The sequence below is a fragment of the Salminus brasiliensis genome, chromosome 6 (assembly GCF_030463535.1).
Source record: "Salminus brasiliensis chromosome 6, fSalBra1.hap2, whole genome shotgun sequence".
Taxonomy (NCBI): Eukaryota; Metazoa; Chordata; class Actinopteri; order Characiformes; family Bryconidae; genus Salminus; species Salminus brasiliensis.
The window spans coordinates 35,971,741-35,976,740 of record NC_132883.1 but is presented as its reverse complement, the minus strand read 5'-3'; the positions used below and the strand labels follow the sequence as shown (position 1 = coordinate 35,976,740).

The 5,000-nt window shown below is 43.6% G+C and overlaps 4 non-coding genes across 4 annotated transcripts; all 4 read right to left on the bottom strand.

The window, feature by feature from the left end:
- Nucleotides 1-213: 213 nt before the first annotated feature.
- trnaa-ugc (transfer RNA alanine (anticodon UGC)) lies at nt 214-285 on the bottom strand. Its single transcript has one exon. It is a non-coding gene; the product is annotated as a tRNA-Ala (tRNA).
- A 182-nt stretch (nt 286-467) lies between these two features.
- trnat-ugu (transfer RNA threonine (anticodon UGU)) lies at nt 468-539 on the bottom strand. The gene has a single exon. It is a non-coding gene; the product is annotated as a tRNA-Thr (tRNA).
- Nucleotides 540-3,650: 3,111 nt separating this feature from the next.
- Nucleotides 3,651-3,722, bottom strand: trnat-cgu (transfer RNA threonine (anticodon CGU)). The gene has a single exon. It is a non-coding gene; the product is annotated as a tRNA-Thr (tRNA).
- Nucleotides 3,723-4,303: 581 nt separating this feature from the next.
- On the bottom strand, nt 4,304-4,375 carry trnaa-ugc (transfer RNA alanine (anticodon UGC)). Its single transcript has one exon. It is a non-coding gene; the product is annotated as a tRNA-Ala (tRNA).
- Nucleotides 4,376-5,000: the final 625 nt, after the last annotated feature.

The following is a 5,000-nucleotide window of genomic DNA, read 5'->3' as shown; positions in this document are numbered from 1 at the left end:
GCGTGGAATCACTGGACAAATGTACCTGTAAAAGCAACAGTAGTTAATTACCTGAGCATAACAGTAAACATTCTTCTGATACTGTCTCAGAACATGCAAATCAAGCAAGTTCCTCCAGCTGCAAATGCCTTTTTAATGAACAGTTATTGTTGTGGTTTTGATTCACTTCAGCATGCTTCCAATAATGAGCTTCAGTCTAAAAGACAAAATCAGAGGAGATGCTGGGGATTGAACCCAGGACCTCATACATGCAAAGCATGCGCTCTACCACTGAGCCACACCCCCAACTTGATGTGGGTTGTTGACAATGTGCCCATGGGACAAGCCAAAGCTTCAAACTTACAGTGAGGGCAGAGTTAAAATCCTGCATAGTCAGCATTTTAACATAGTAAGCTGGAAAATCATATATGATGGGGCATGCAAAAGCTACCAGCAAAGTGACATTGGGCAGAATCTTCCAAAAAAGAAGGCACGTACGGGGGTCGAACCCATGATCTTCGGTTTACAAGACCGACGCCTTACCACTTGGCCACCATGCCAGCTCATCAACTGTGCTAGTCCCATGACTCTATGCCTCAACCGGTCTCCTGACAATTCTTGCCTGACTCAGTGAATAAAATTCTTGCTAAATGCTCAGTTTGAACTTTTAGCAAACGTTGGTGTGACCTCTGCTTCAGTACAAGAATGTGCATGTACTCCCATCCTGGGCACCTTGCAACACATGCGGCATAATTTGTCTAGAACTAAATGTCTGGTTTGTGTTTCTCTGAAGTTGCAAAGAAATACTCTAATAGGTCAGACAATGAAGAAAAATTCCTGATCCTCGTAGTCTGAAGTTGCAAAAACCTACCCAGCAGGTTATAACATGGAGATGCAGGGGATTGAACCCTGGACCTCATACATGCAAAGCAAGCACTCAACCACTGAGCTACATCCCCTTTGCCAATCTTCTGTTTGAGGAACCCAAGAGCATGAGAAAAAATAAGACATTCAGCAAAGATGGGGAGGATTTGATTGACATGTAATAAAAGCTCCCATTAAGCTTCTTTTTGCTTGGAAAAGGCACGAACGGGGATCGAACCTGTGACCTTTGGTTTACAAGACAGACGCCTTGCCACTTGGCCATCGCTCCCACAGCCTAGGTTTTGAATTGGCGTGGAAGCACTGGACAAATGTACCTGCAAAAGCAACAGTAGTTAATTACCTGAGCATAACAGTAAACATTCTTCTGATACTGTCTCAGAACATGCAAATCAAGCAAGTTCCTCCAGCTGCAAATGCCTTTTTAATGAACATTTTTTGTTGTGGTTTTGATTCACTTCAGCATGCTTCGAATAATGAGCTTCAGTCTAAAAGACAAAATCAGTGGAGATGCTGGGGATTGAACCCAGGACCTCATACATGCTCTACCACTGAGCTACATCCCCAACTTGCTGTAGGTTGTTGACAATGTGCCCATGGGACAAGCCAAAGCTTTAAACTTACAGTGAGGGCAGAGTTAAAATCCTGCATAGTCAGCATTTTAACATAGTAAGCTGGAACATCACATATGATGGGGCATGTAAAAGCTACCAGCAAAGTGACATTGGGCAGAATCTTCCAAGAAAGAAGGCACAGACTGGGGTCAAACCCATGATCTTCTGTTTACGAGACCAATGCCTTACCACTTGGCCAACATGCCAGCTCGTAAATTGTGCTAGTCCCATGACTATATGCCTCATCCGGTCTCCTGACCATTCTTGGCTGACTCAATGAATAAAATTCTTGCTAAATGCTCAGTTTGAACTTTTAGCAAACGTTGGTGTGACCTCTGCTTCAGTACAAGAATGTGCATGTACTCCCATCCTGGGCACCTTGCAACACATGCGGCATAATTTGTCTAGAACTAAATGTCTGGTTTGTGTTTCTCTGAAGTTGCAAAGAAATACTCTAATAGGTCAGACAATGAAGAAAAATTCCTGATCCTCGTAGTCTGAAGTTGCAAAAACCTACCCAGCAGGTTATAACATGGAGATGCAGGGGATTGAACCCTGGACCTCATACATGCAAAGCAAGCACTCTACCACTGAGCTACATCCCCTTTGCCAATCTTCTGTTTGAGGAACCCAAGAGCATGAGAAAAAATGAGACATTCAGCAAAGATGGGGAGGATTTGATTGACATGTAATAAAAGCTCCCATTAAGCTTCTTTTTGCTTGGAAAAGGCACGAACGGGGATCGAACCTGTGACCTTTGGTTTACAAGACAGACGCCTTGCCACTTGGCCATCCCTCCCACAGCCTTGGTTTTGAATTGGCGTGGAAGCACTGGACAAATGTACCTGCAAAAGCAACAGTAGTTAATTACCTGAGCATAACAGTAAACATTCTTCTGATACTGTCTCAGAACATGCAAATCAAGCAAGTTCCTCCAGCTGCAAATGCCTTTTTAATGAACATTTTTTGTTGTGGTTTTGATTCACTTCAGCATGCTTCGAATAATGAGCTTCAGTCTAAAAGACAAAATCAGTGGAGATGCTGGGGATTGAACCCAGGACCTCATACATGCTCTACCACTGAGCTACATCCCCAACTTGCTGTAGGTTGTTGACAATGTGCCCATGGGACAAGCCAAAGCTTTAAACTTACAGTGAGGGCAGAGTTAAAATCCTGCATAGTCAGCATTTTAACATAGTAAGCTGGAACATCACATATGATGGGGCATGTAAAAGCTACCAGCAAAGTGACATTGGGCAGAATCTTCCAAGAAAGAAGGCACAGACTGGGGTCAAACCCATGATCTTCTGTTTACGAGACCAACGCCTTACCACTTGGCCAACATGCCAGCTCGTAAAATGTGCTAGTCCCATGACTATATGCCTCATCCGGTCTCCTGACAATTCTTGGCTGACTCAATGAATAAAATTCTTGCTAAATGCTCAGTTTGAACTTTTAGCAAACGTTGGTGTGACCTCTGCTTCAGTACAAGAATGTGCATGTACTCCCATCCTGGGCACCTTGCAACACATGCGGCATAATTTGTCTAGAACTAAATGTCTGGTTTGTGTTTCTCTGAAGTTGCAAAGAAATACTCTAATAGGTCAGACAATGAAGAAAAATTCCTGATCCTCGTAGTCTGAAGTTGCAAAAACCTACCCAGCAGGTTATAACATGGAGATGCAGGGGATTGAACCCTGGACCTCATACATGCAAAGCAAGCACTCTACCACTGAGCTACATCCCCTTTGCCAATCTTCTGTTTGAGGAACCCAAGAGCATGAGAAAAAATAAGACATTCAGCAAAGATGGGGAGGATTTGATTGACATGTAATAAAAGCTCCCATTAAGCTTCTTTTTGCTTGGAAAAGGCACGAACGGGGATCGAACCTGTGACCTTTGGTTTACAAGACAGACGCCTTGCCACTTGGCCATCGCTCCCACAGCCTTGGTTTTGAATTGGCGTGGAAGCACTGGACAAATGTACCTGCAAAAGCAACAGTAGTTAATTACCTGAGCATAACAGTAAACATTCTTCTGATACTGTCTCAGAACATGCAAATCAAGCAAGTTCCTCCAGCTGCAAATGCCTTTTTAATGAACATTTTTTGTTGTGGTTTTGATTCACTTCAGCATGCTTCGAATAATGAGCTTCAGTCTAAAAGACAAAATCAGTGGAGATGCTGGGGATTGAACCCAGGACCTCATACATACGAAGCATGCGCTCTACCACTGAGCTACATCCCCAACTGGCTGTAGGTTGTTGACAATGTGCCCATGGGACAAGCCAAAGCTTTAAACTTACAGTGAGGGCAGAGTTAAAATCCTGCATAGTCAGCATTTTAACATAGTAAGCTGGAACATCACATATGATGGGGCATGCAAAAGCTACCAGCAAAGTGACATTGGGCAGAATCTTCCAAGAAAGAAGGCACAGACTGGGGTCGAACCCATGATCTTCTGTTTACGAGACCAACGCCTTACCACTTGGCCAACATGCCAGCGCGTAAATTGTGCTTGTCCCATGACTATATGCCTCATCCGGTCTCCTGACAATTCTTGGCTGACTCAATGAATAAAATTCTTGCTAAATGCTCAGTTTGAACTTTTAGCAAACGTTGGTGTGACCTCTGCTTCAGTACAAGAATGTGCATGTACTCCCATCCTGGGCACCTTGCAACACATGCGGCAGAATTTGTCTAGAACTAAATGTCTGGTTTGTGTTTCTCTGAAGTTGCAAAGAAAGAATGTAATAGGTCAGACAATGAAGAAAAATTCCTGATCCTCGTAGTCTGAAGTTGCAAAAACCTGCCCAGCAGGTTATAACATGGAGATGCAGGGGATTGAACCCTGGACCTCATACATGCAAAGCATGCGCTCTACCACTGAGCTACATCCCCTTTGCCAATCTTCTGTTTGAGGAACCCAAGAGCATGAGAAAAAAATAAGACATTCAGCAAAGATGGGGAGGATTTGATTGACATGTAATAAAAGCTCCCATTAAGCTTCTTTTTGCTTGGAAAAGGCACGAACGGGGATCGAACCTGTGACCTTTGGTTTACAAGACAGACGCCTTGCCACTTGGCCATCGCTCCCACAGCCTTGGTTTTGAATTGGCGTGGAAGCACTGGACAAATGTACCTGCAAAAGCAACAGTAGTTAATTACCTGAGCATAACAGTAAACATTCTTCTGATACTGTCTCAGAACATGCAAATCAAGCAAGTTCCTCCAGCTGCAAATGCCTTTTTAATGAACATTTTTTGTTGTGGTTTTGATTCACTTCAGCATGCTTCGAATAATGAGCTTCAGTCTAAAAGACAAAATCAGTGGAGATGCTGGGGATTGAACCCAGGACCTCATACATGCTCTACCACTGAGCCACACCCCCAACTTGATGTGGGTTGTTGACAATGTGCCCATGGGACAAGCCAAAGCTTCAAACTTACAGTGAGGGCAGAGTTAAAATCCTGCATAGTCAGCATTTTAACATAGTAAGCTGGAAAATCATATATGATGGGGCATG